The sequence below is a fragment of the Saimiri boliviensis genome, chromosome 6 (genome assembly GCF_048565385.1).
Source record: "Saimiri boliviensis isolate mSaiBol1 chromosome 6, mSaiBol1.pri, whole genome shotgun sequence".
In the NCBI taxonomy this organism is placed as follows: Eukaryota; Metazoa; Chordata; class Mammalia; order Primates; family Cebidae; genus Saimiri; species Saimiri boliviensis.
Window position 1 is genome coordinate 710180 of NC_133454.1, and position 13347 is coordinate 723526.

Consider the following 13347-nt stretch of genomic DNA (forward strand, 5'->3'; position numbering starts at 1 on the left):
AAGACACAGCAAAAGTAGCTTTCTCTTTGAAGAGCACACAACTTTTTCAAAATACACAGGTAAAACGGTCCCCGCTTTAAGTGCTTTAGTACTTAAAGCGGGGACCGTTTTAGCTGTGTATTCTGAAAAACATGTCTAGCATTCAAAGCACGGACAGTTTTAGCTGTGTATTTTCAAAAAGTTGTCTCTACCTGCCATAGCTCATGAAGTCAAAACGAGTGAGCTGTGTCCCCTTGATTTGAGCATTCTTTTAGTAAGAAAGGATTAAGTTCAATTTGAATTTTGGAAAACTGCTTCTCATCTTGTCAATCAGCTGTCAGTTTTGTGTGTTAATTTCTAGGAGAGGTAATAGAGTCAATCCAAAACCAAAGGTGTATTCAAGTCCAGATTGACAAGTCAAACCAAGAAAGCACGCTCTGAGCTGGCAGAGGGATCTTTTCCCAGTGGGCGTTAAGGCCCACATAAATCCCTGTGAAGGAATCGGGAATCAGAGACAGAAAGGGACTCGGCTAAGGCTTGTCACATGAAAGTGCCTGGCAGACTGACTGGCAGAGGGCTGGAAATCAAATCCAAATCTTCGGACGTGTAATTTCACAGGGTGCACCGCCTCCCCCAGGCCCAATGTGACACTTCAATGGCTTAACGAGGGCTTGACGGGATGCATGTCAACATGAAAAGACATTCGATTCCATCGGACCTGTCTTTGGCCCATTGTCTCTAAGGAGAATGTGCCTGGTTCAAATTCTCACTTTGCTTCTCACCTGAGAGATGTGACCTCAGTGGTCAATGGGAAATGAGCTGGTTTCAGTCACCAACCTCTCACTCATCGCCAAGAAAATTTCCTTCAACCATACATGGATTGTGTTTTCAGGAGTGCTGGGCTTCATCCACAGTTGTGAGTAACATGCTAAAAGAAGAAAAAAGATTTGCTGCTCAGGAATGGAGACAGAAATACAGACACACACACACAGACACACACACACACACACACATGACACAAAAATCACCCAAACACAGGCCGCACACAAAACTGCTCGTGTTCAGCAAAATACTTAGTGGTATGAGGTGGGCTTTGAACCCGTCCATGCTCCAAAGGAAGACCCAACTTTTGCTATTTCACCCGTCTATTCTCGTAGGGAATGTGAATAATTCTTTCAGACATGGCTCATGATGACAGGGACCACTCTCATTTCACCCTCAGAGGCAGACAAGAGGACTGCAAAGGACTCAGGTGTCGTCCCTGCTGACTGAAGAGGACTCCCATTTCCCCTCGAACCCAAAGACACAGCAAAAGTAGCTTTCTCTTTGAAGAGCACACAACTTTTTCAAAATACACAGCTAAAACGGTCCCGCGTTAAGTGCTAAAGCACTTAAAACTGAAAAACATGTCTAGCATTCAAAGCACGGACAGTTTTAACTGTGTATTTTCAAAAAGTTGTCTCTACCTGCCATAGCTCATGAAGTCAAAACGAGTGAGCTGTGTCCCCTTGATTTGAGCATTCTTTTAGTAAGAAAGGATTAAGTTCAATTTGAATTTTGGAAAACTGCTTCTCATCTTGTCAATCAGCTGTCAGTTTTGTGTGTTAATTTCTAGGAGAGGTAATAGAGTCAATCCAAAACCAAAGGTGTATTCAAGTCCAGATTGACAAGTCAAACCAAGAAAGCAGGCACTGAGCTGGCAGAGGGATCTTTTCCCAGTGGGCGTTAAGGCCCACATAAATCCCTGTGAAGGAATCGGGAATCAGAGACAGAAAGGGACTCGCCTAAGGCTTGTCACATGAAAGTGCCTGGCAGACTGACTGGCAGAGGGCTGGAAATCAAATCCAAATCTTCGGACATGTAATTTCACAGGGTGCACCGCCTCCCCCAGGCCCAATGTGACACTTCAATGGCTTAACGAGGGCTTGACGGGATGGATGTCAACATGAAAAGACATTCGATTCCATCGGACCTGTCTTTGGCCCATTGTCTCTAAGGAGAATGTGCCTGGTTCAAATTCTCACTTTGCTTCTCACCTGAGAGATGTGACCTCAGTGATCAATGGGAAATGAGCTGGTTTCAGTCACCAACCTCTCACTCATCACCAAGAAAATTTCCTTCAACCATACATGGATTGTGTTTTCCGGAGTGCAGGGCTTCATCCACAGTTGTGAGTAACATGCTAAAAGAAGAAAAAAGATTTGCTGCTCAGGAATGGAGACAGAAATACAGACACACACACACAGACACACACACACACACACACACACACACACACATGACACAAAAATCACCCAAACACAGGCCGCACACACAGCTGCTCGTGTTCAGCAAAATACTTAGTGGTATGAGGTGGGCTTTGAACCCGTCCATGCTCCAAAAGGAGACACAACTTTTCTATTTCACCCGTCTATTCTCGTAGGGAATGTGAATAATTCTTTAAGACATGGCTCATGATGACAGGGACCGCTCTCATTTCACCCTCAGAGGCAGACAGGAGGACTGCAAAGGACTCAGGTGTCGTCCCTGCTGACTGAAGAGGACTCCCATTTCCCCTCGAACCCAAAGACACAGCAAAAGTAGCTTTCTCTTTGTAGAGCACACAAGTTTTTCAAAATACACAGCTAATAAAGCACTTAAAGCGGGGACCGTTTTAGCTGTGTATTCTGAAAAACTTGTCTAGCATTCAAAGCACGGACAATTTTATCTATGTATTTTCAAAAAGTTGTCTCTACCTGCCATAGCTCATGAAGTCAAAACGAGTGAGCTGTGTCCCCTTGATTTGAGCATTCTTTTAGTAAGAAAGGATTAAGTTCAATTTGAATTTTGGAAAACTGCTTCTCATCTTGTCAATCAGCTGTCAGTTTTGTGTGTTAATTTCTAGGAGAGGTAATAGAGTCAATCCAAAACCAAAGGTGTATTCAAGTCCAGATTGACAAGTCAAACCAAGAAAGCAGGCACTGAGCTGGCAGAGGGATCTTTTCCCAGTGGGCGTTAAGGCCCACATAAATCCCTGTGAAGGAATCGAGAATCAGAGACAGAAAGGGACTCGTCTAAGGCTTGTCACATGAAAGTGCCTGGCAGACTGACTGGCAGAGGGCTGGAAATCAAATCCAAATCTTCGGCCGTGTAATTTCACAGGGTGCACCGCCTCCCCCAGGCCCAATGTGACACTTCAATGGCTTAACGAGGGCTTGACGGGATGGATGTCAACATGAAAAAACATTTGATTCCATCAAACTTGTCTTTGGCCCATTGTCTCTAAGGAGAATGTGCCTGGTTCAATTTCTCACTTTGCTTCTCACCTGAGAGATGTGACCTCAGTGGTCAATGGGAAATGAGCTGGTTTCAGTCACCAACCTCTCACTCATCACCAAGAAAATTTCCTTCAACCATACATGGATTGTGTTTTCAGGAGTGCTGGGCTTCATCCACAGTTGTGAGTAACATGCTAAAAGAGGAAAAAAGATTTGCTGCTCAGGAATGGAGACAGAAATACAGACACACACACACACACACACACACACACACGACACAAAAATCACCCAAACACAGGCCGCACACACAACTGCTCGTGTTCAGCAAAATACTTAGTGGTATGAGGTGGGCTTTGAACCCGTCCATGCTCCAAAGGAATACACTCCTTTTGCTATTTCAGCCGTCTATTCTCGTAGTGAATGTGAATAATTCTTTCAGACATGGCTCATGATGACACGGACCACTCTCATTTCACCCTCAGAGGCAGACAAGAGGACTGCAAAGGACTCAGGTGTCGTCCCTGCTGACAGAAGAGGACTCCCATTTCCCCTCGAACCCAAAGACACAGCAAAAGTAGCTTTCTCTTTGAAGAGCACACAACTTTTTCAAAATACACAGGTAAAACGATCCTCGCTTTAAGTGCTTTAGTACTTAAAGCGGGGACCGTTTTAGCTGTGTATTCTGAAAAACATGTCTAGCATTCAAAGCACGGACAGTTTTAGCTGTGTATTTTCAAAAAGTTGTCTCTACCTGCCATAGCTCATGAAGTCAAAACGAGTGAGCTGTGTCCCCTTGATTTGAGCATTCTTTTAGTAAGAAAGGATTAAGTTCAATTTGAATTTTGGAAAACTGCTTCTCATCTTGTCAATCAGCTGTCAGTTTTGTGTGTTAATTTCTAGGAGAGGTAATAGAGTCAATCCAAAACCAAAGGTGTATTCAAGTCCAGATTGACAAGTCAAACCAAGAAAGCACGCTCTGAGCTGGCAGAGGGATCTTTTCCCAGTGGGCGTTAAGGCCCACATAAATCCCTGTGAAGGAATCGGGAATCAGAGACAGAAAGGGACTCGCCTAAGGCTTGTCACATGAAAGTGCCTGGCAGACTGACTGGCAGAGGGCTGGAAATCAAATCCAAATCTTCGGACGTGTAATTTCACAGGGTGCACCGCCTCCCCCAGGCCCAATGTGACACTTAAATGGCTTAACGAGGGCTTGACGGGATGGATGTCAACATGAAAAGACAATCGATTCCATCGGACCTGTCTTTGGCCCATTGTCTCTAAGGAGAATGTGCCTGGTTCAAATTCTCACTTTGCTTCTCACCTGAGAGATGTGACCTCAGTGGTCAATGGGAAATGAGCTGGTTTCAGTCACCAACCTCTCACTCATCACCAAGAAAATTTCCTTCAACCATACATGGATTGTGTTTTCAGGAGTGCTGGGCTTCATCCACAGTTGTGAGTAACATGCTAAAAGAGGAAAAAAGATTTGCTGCTCAGGAATAGAGACAGAAATACAGACACACACACACAGACACACACACACACACCCACATGACACAAAAATCACCCAAACACAGGCCGCACACACAACTGCTCGTGTTCAGCAAAATACTTAGTGGTATGAGGTGGGCTTTGAATCCGTCCATGCTCCAAAGGAAGACACACCTTTTGCTATTTCACCCGTCTATTCTCGTAGGGAATGTGAATAATTCTTTCAGACATGGCTCATGATGACAGGGACCACTGTCATTTCACCCTCAGAGGCAGACAAGAGGACTGCAGAGGACTCAGGTGTCGTCCCTGCTGACTGAAGAGGACTCCCATTTCCCCTCGAACCAAAAGACACAGCAAAAGTAGCTTTCTCTTTGAAGAGCACACAACTTTTTCAAAATACACAGCTATAACGGTCCCCGCTTTAAGTGCTTTGGCACTTAAAGCGGGGACCGTTTTAGCTGTGTATTCTGAAAAACATGTCTAGCATTCAAAGCACGGACAGTTTTAGCTGTGTATTTTCAAAAAGTTGTCTCTACCTGCCATAGCTCATGAAGTCAAAACGAGTGAGCTGTGTCCCCTTGATTTGAGCATTCTTTTAGTAAGAAAGGATTAAGTTCAATTTGAATTTTGGAAAACTGCTTCTCATCTTGTCAATCAGCTGTCAGTTTTGTGTGTTAATTTCTAGGAGAGGTAATAGAGTCAATCCAAAACCAAAGGTGTATTCAAGTCCAGATTGACAAGTCAAACCAAGAAAACAGGCACTGAGCTGGCAGAGGGATCTTTTCCCAGTGGGCGTTAAGGCCCACATAAATCCCTGTGAAGGAATCGGGAATCAGAGACAGAAAGGGACTCGCCTAAGACTTGTCACATGAAAGTGCCTGGGAGACTGACTGGCAGAGGGCTGGAAATCAAATCCAAATCTTCGAACGTGTAATTTCACAGGGTGCACCGCTTCCCCAGGCCCAATGTGACACTTCAATGTCTTAACGAGGGCTTGACGGGATGGATGTCAACATGAAAAGACATTCCATTCCAGCGGACCTGTCTTTGGCCCATTGTCTCTAAGGAGAATGTGCCTGGTTCAAATTCTCACTTTGCTTCTCACCTGAGAGATGTGACCTCAGTGGTCAATGGGAAATGAGCTGGTTTCAGTCACCAACCTCTCACTCATCACCAAGAAAATTTCCTTCAACCATACATGGATTGTGTTTTCAGGAGTGCTGGGCTTCATCCACAGTTGTGAGTAACATGCTAAAAGAGGAAAAAAGATTTGCTGCTCAGGAATGGAGACAGAAATACAGACACACACACACAGACACACACACACACACACACACACACACACACACACGACACAAAAATCACCCAAACACAGGCCGCACACACAATTGCTCGTGTTCAGCAAAATACTTAGTGGTATGAGGTGGGCTTTGAAACCGTCCATGCTCCAAAGGAAGACACACCTTTTGCTATTTCACCCGTCTATTCTCGTAGGGAATGTGAATAATTCTTTCAGACATGGCTCATGATGACAGGGACCACTCTCATTTCACCCTCAGAGGCAGACAACAGGACTGCAGAGGACTCAGGTGTCGTCCCTGCTGTCTGAAGAGGACTCCCATTTCCCCTCGAACCCAAAGACACAGCAAAAGTAGCTTTCTCTTTGAAGAGCACACAACTTTTTCAAAATACACAGCTAAAACGGTCCCCTCTTTAGCTGTGTATTCTGAAAAACATGTCTAGCATTCAAAGCACGGACAGTTTTAGCTGTGTATTTTCAAAAAGTTGTCTCTACCTGCCATAGCTCATGAAGTCAAAACGAGTGAGCTGTGTCGCCTTGATTTGAGCATTCTTTTAGTAAGAAAGGATTAAGTTCAATTTGAATTTTGGAAAACTGCTTCTCATCTTGTCAATCAGCTGTCAGTTTTGTGTCTTAATTTCTAGGAGAGGTAATAGAGTCAATCCAAAACCAAAGGTGTATTCAAGTCCAGAGTGACAAGTCAAACCAAGAAAGCAGGCACTGAGCTGGCAGAGGGATCTTTTCCCAGTGGGCGTTAAGGCCCACATAAATCCCTGTGAAGGAATCGGGAATCAGAGACAGAAAGGGACTCGCCTAAGGCTTGTCACATGAAAGTGCCTGGCAGACTGACTGGCAGAGGGCTGGAAATCAAATCCAAATCTTCGGACGTGTAATTTCACAGGGTGCATCGCCTCCCCCAGGCCCAATGTGACACTTCAATGGCTTAACGAGGGCTTGACGGGATGGATGTCAACATGAAAAGACATTCGATTCCATCGGACCTGTCTTTGGCCCATTGTCTCTAAGGAGAATGTGCCTGGTTCAAATTCTCACTTTGCTTCTCACCTGGAGTTTTGACCTCAGTGGTCAATGGGAAATTAGCTGGTTTCAGTCACCAACCTCTCACTCATCACCAAGAAAATTTCCTTCAACCATACATGGATTGTGTTTTCAGGAGTGCTGGGCTTCATCCACAGTTGTGAGTAACATGCTAAAAGAGGAAAAAAGATTTGCTGCTCAGGAATGGAGACAGAAATACAGACACACACACACAGACACACACACACACACACACACACACACACACGACACAAAAATCACCCAAACACAGGCCGCACACACAACTGCTCGTGTTCAGCAAAATACTTAGTGGTATGAGTTGGTCTTTGAAACCGTCCATGCTCCAAAGGAAGACACACCTTTTGCTATTTCACCCGTCTATTCTCGTAGGGAATGTGAATAATTCTTTCAGACATGGCTCATGATGACAGGGACCACTCTCATTTCACCCTCAGAGGCAGACAAGAGGACTGCAGAGGACTCAGGTGTCGTCCCTGCTGACTGAAGAGGACTCCCATTTCCCCTCGAACCCAAAGACACAGCAAAAGTAGCTTTCTCTTTGAAGAGCACACAACTTTTTCAAAATACACAGCTAAAACGGTCCCCTCTTTAGCTGTGTATTCTGAAAAACATGTCTAGCATTCAAAGCACGGACAGTTTTAGCTGTGTATTTTCAAAAAGTTGTCTCTACCTGCCATAGCTCATGAAGTCAAAACGAGTGAGCTGTGTCGCCTTGATTTGAGCATTCTTTTAGTAAGAAAGGATTAAGTTCAATTTTAATTTTGGAAAACTGCTTCTCATCTTGTCAATCAGCTGTCAGTTTTGTGTCTTAATTTCTAGGAGAGGTAATAGAGTCAATCCAAAACCAAAGGTGTATTCAAGTCCAGATTGACAAGTCAAACCAAGAAATCAGGCACTGAGCTGGCAGAGGGATCTTTCCCCAGTGGGCGTTAAGGCCCACATAAATCCCTGTGAAGGAATCGGCAATCAGAGACAGAAAGGGACTCGCCTAAGGCTTGTCACATGAAAGTGCCTGGCAGACTGACTGGCAGAGGGCTGGAAATCAAATCCAAATCTTCGGACGTGTAATTTCACAGGGTGCACCGCCTCCCCCAGGCCCAATGTGACACTTCAATGGCTTAACGAGGGCTTGACGGGATGGATGGCAACATGAAAAGACATTCGATTCCATCGGACCAGTTTTTGGCCCATTGTTTCCAAGGAGAATGTGCCTGATTCAAATTCTCACTTTGCTTCTCACCTGAGAGATGTGACCTCAGTGGTCAATGGGAAATGAGCTGGTTTCAGTCACCAACCTCTCACTCATCGCCAAGAAAATTTCCTTCAACCATACATGGATTGTGTTTTCAGGAGTGCTGGGCTTCATCCACAGTTGTGAGTAACATGCTAAAAGAGGAAAAAAGATTTGCTGCTCAGGAATGGAGACAGAAATACAGACACACACACACAGACACACACACACACACACACACACACACACATGACACAAAAATCACCCAAACACAGGCCGCACACACAGCTGCTCGTGTTCAGCAAAATACTTAGTGGTATGAGGTGGGCTTTGAACCCGTCCATGCTCCAAAAGGAGACACAACTTTTCTATTTCACCCGTCTATTCTCGTAGGGAATGTGAATAATTCTTTAAGACATGGCTCATGATGACAGGGACCGCTCTCATTTCACCCTCAGAGGCAGACAGGAGGACTGCAAAGGACTCAGGTGTCGTCCCTGCTGACTGAAGAGGACTCCCATTTCCCCTCGAACCCAAAGACACAGCAAAAGTAGCTTTCTCTTTGTAGAGCACACAAGTTTTTCAAAATACACAGCTAATAAAGCACTTAAAGCGGGGACCGTTTTAGCTGTGTATTCTGAAAAACTTGTCTAGCATTCAAAGCACGGACAATTTTATCTATGTATTTTCAAAAAGTTGTCTCTACCTGCCATAGCTCATGAAGTCAAAACGAGTGAGCTGTGTCCCCTTGATTTGAGCATTCTTTTAGTAAGAAAGGATTAAGTTCAATTTGAATTTTGGAAAACTCCTTCTCATCTTGTCAATCAGCTGTCAATTTTGTGTGTTAATTTCTAGGAGAGGTAATAGAGTCAATCCAAAACCAAAGGTGTATTCAAGTCCAGATTGACAAGTCAAACCAAGAAAGCAGGCACTGAGCTGGCAGAGGGATCTTTTCCCAGTGGGCGTTAAGGCCCACATAAATCCCTGTGAAGGAATCGAGAATCAGAGACAGAAAGGGACTCGCCTAAGGCTTGTCACATGAAAGTGCCTGGCAGACTGACTGGCAGAGGGCTGGAAATCAAATCCAAATCTTCGGCCGTGTAATTTCACAGGGTGCACCGCCTCCCCCAGGCCCAATGTGACACTTCAATGGCTTAACGAGGGCTTGACGGGATGGATGTCAACATGAAAAAACATTTGATTCCATCAAACTTGTCTTTGGCCCATTGTCTCTAAGGAGAATGTGCCTGGTTCAATTTCTCACTTTGCTTCTCACCTGAGAGATGTGACCTCAGTGGTCAATGGGAAATGAGCTGGTTTCAGTCACCAACCTCTCACTCATCACCAAGAAAATTTCCTTCAACCATACATGGATTGTGTTTTCAGGAGTGCTGGGCTTCATCCACAGTTGTGAGTAACATGCTAAAAGAGGAAAAAAGATTTGCTGCTCAGGAATGGAGACAGAAATACAGACACACACACACACACACACACACACACACACACACGACACAAAAATCACCCAAACACAGGCCGCACACACAACTGCTCGTGTTCAGCAAAATACTTAGTGGTATGAGGTGGGCTTTGAACCCGTCCATGCTCCAAAGGAAGACACTCCTTTTGCTATTTCAGCCGTCTATTCTCGTAGTGAATGTGAATAATTCTTTCAGACATGGCTCATGATGACACGGACCACTCTCATTTCACCCTCAGAGGCAGACAAGAGGACTGCAAAGGACTCAGGTGTCGTCCCTGCTGACAGAAGAGGACTCCCATTTCCCCTCGAACCCAAAGACACAGCAAAAGTAGCTTTCTCTTTGAAGAGCACACAACTTTTTCAAAATACACAGGTAAAACGGTCCCCGCTTTAAGTGCTTTAGTACTTAAAGCGGGGACCGTTTTAGCTGTGTATTCTGAAAAACATGTCTAGCATTCAAAGCACGGACAGTTTTAGCTGTGTATTTTCAAAAAGTTGTCTCTACCTGCCATAGCTCATGAAGTCAAAACGAGTGAGCTGTGTCCCCTTGATTTGAGCATTCTTTTAGTAAGAAAGGATTAAGTTCAATTTGAATTTTGGAAAACTGCTTCTCATCTTGTCAATCAGCTGTCAGTTTTGTGTGTTAATTTCTAGGAGAGGTAATAGAGTCAATCCAAAACCAAAGGTGTATTCAAGTCCAGATTGACAAGTCAAACCAAGAAAGCACGCTCTGAGCTGGCAGAGGGATCTTTTCCCAGTGGGCGTTAAGGCCCACATAAATCCCTGTGAAGGAATCGGGAATCAGAGACAGAAAGGGACTCGGCTAAGGCTTGTCACATGAAAGTGCCTGGCAGACTGACTGGCAGAGGGCTGGAAATCAAATCCAAATCTTCGGACGTGTAATTTCACAGGGTGCACCGCCTCCCCCAGGCCCAATGTGACACTTCAATGGCTTAACGAGGGCTTGACGGGATGCATGTCAACATGAAAAGACATTCGATTCCATCGGACCTGTCTTTGGCCCATTGTCTCTAAGGAGAATGTGCCTGGTTCAAATTCTCACTTTGCTTCTCACCTGAGAGATGTGACCTCAGTGGTCAATGGGAAATGAGCTGGTTTCAGTCACCAACCTCTCACTCATCGCCAAGAAAATTTCCTTCAACCATACATGGATTGTGTTTTCAGGAGTGCTGGGCTTCATCCACAGTTGTGAGTAACATGCTAAAAGAGGAAAAAAGATTTGCTGCTCAGGAATGGAGACAGAAATACAGACACACACACACAGACACACACACACACACACACATGACACAAAAATCACCCAAACACAGGCCGCACACAAAACTGCTCGTGTTCAGCAAAATACTTAGTGGTATGAGGTGGGCTTTGAACCTGTCCATGCTCCAAAGGAAGACCCAACTTTTGCTATTTCACCCGTCTATTCTCGTAGGGAATGTGAATAATTCTTTCAGACATGGCTCATGATGACAGGGACCACTCTCATTTCACCCTCAGAGGCAGACAAGAGGACTGCAAAGGACTCAGGTGTCGTCCCTGCTGACTGAAGAGGACTCCCATTTCCCCTCGAACCCAAAGACACAGCAAAAGTAGCTTTCTCTTTGAAGAGCACACAACTTTTTCAAAATACACAGCTAAAACGGTCCCGCGTTAAGTGCTAAAGCACTTAAAACTGAAAAACATGTCTAGCATTCAAAGCACGGACAGTTTTAACTGTGTATTTTCAAAAAGTTGTCTCTACCTGCCATAGCTCATGAAGTCAAAACGAGTGAGCTGTGTCCCCTTGATTTGAGCATTCTTTTAGTAAGAAAGGATTAAGTTCAATTTGAATTTTGGAAAACTGCTTCTCATCTTGTCAATCAGCTGTCAGTTTTGTGTGTTAATTTCTAGGAGAGGTAATAGAGTCAATCCAAAACCAAAGGTGTATTCAAGTCCAGATTGACAAGTCAAACCAAGAAAGCAGGCACTGAGCTGGCAGAGGGATCTTTTCCCAGTGGGCGTTAAGGCCCACATAAATCCCTGTGAAGGAATCGGGAATCAGAGACAGAAAGGGACTCGCCTAAGGCTTGTCACATGAAAGTGCCTGGCAGACTGACTGGCAGAGGGCTGGAAATCAAATCCAAATCTTCGGACATGTAATTTCACAGGGTGCACCGCCTCCCCCAGGCCCAATGTGACACTTCAATGGCTTAACGAGGGCTTGACGGGATGGATGTCAACATGAAAAGACATTCGATTCCATCGGACCTGTCTTTGGCCCATTGTCTCTAAGGAGAATGTGCCTGGTTCAAATTCTCACTTTGCTTCTCACCTGAGAGATGTGACCTCAGTGATCAATGGGAAATGAGCTGGTTTCAGTCACCAACCTCTCACTCATCACCAAGAAAATTTCCTTCAACCATACATGGATTGTGTTTTCCGGAGTGCAGGGCTTCATCCACAGTTGTGAGTAACATGCTAAAAGAAGAAAAAAGATTTGCTGCTCAGGAATGGAGACAGAAATACAGACACACACACACAGACACACACACACACACACACACACACACACACACATGACACAAAAATCACCCAAACACAGGCCGCACACACAGCTGCTCGTGTTCAGCAAAATACTTAGTGGTATGAGGTGGGCTTTGAACCCGTCCATGCTCCAAAAGGAGACACAACTTTTCTATTTCACCCGTCTATTCTCGTAGGGAATGTGAATAATTCTTTAAGACATGGCTCATGATGACAGGGACCGCTCTCATTTCACCCTCAGAGGCAGACAGGAGGACTGCAAAGGACTCAGGTGTCGTCCCTGCTGACTGAAGAGGACTCCCATTTCCCCTCGAACCCAAAGACACAGCAAAAGTAGCTTTCTCTTTGTAGAGCACACAAGTTTTTCAAAATACACAGCTAATAAAGCACTTAAAGCGGGGACCGTTTTAGCTGTGTATTCTGAAAAACTTGTCTAGCATTCAAAGCACGGACAATTTTATCTATGTATTTTCAAAAAGTTGTCTCTACCTGCCATAGCTCATGAAGTCAAAACGAGTGAGCTGTGTCCCCTTGATTTGAGCATTCTTTTAGTAAGAAAGGATTAAGTTCAATTTGAATTTTGGAAAACTGCTTCTCATCTTGTCAATCAGCTGTCAGTTTTGTGTGTTAATTTCTAGGAGAGGTAATAGAGTCAATCCAAAACCAAAGGTGTATTCAAGTCCAGATTGACAAGTCAAACCAAGAAAGCAGGCACTGAGCTGGCAGAGGGATCTTTTCCCAGTGGGCGTTAAGGCCCACATAAATCCCTGTGAAGGAATCGAGAATCAGAGACAGAAAGGGACTCGCCTAAGGCTTGTCACATGAAAGTGCCTGGCAGACTGACTGGCAGAGGGCTGGAAATCAAATCCAAATCTTCGGCCGTGTAATTTCACAGGGTGCACCGCCTCCCCCAGGCCCAATGTGACACTTCAATGGCTTAACGAGGGCTTGACGGGATGGATGTCAACATGAAAAAACATTTGAT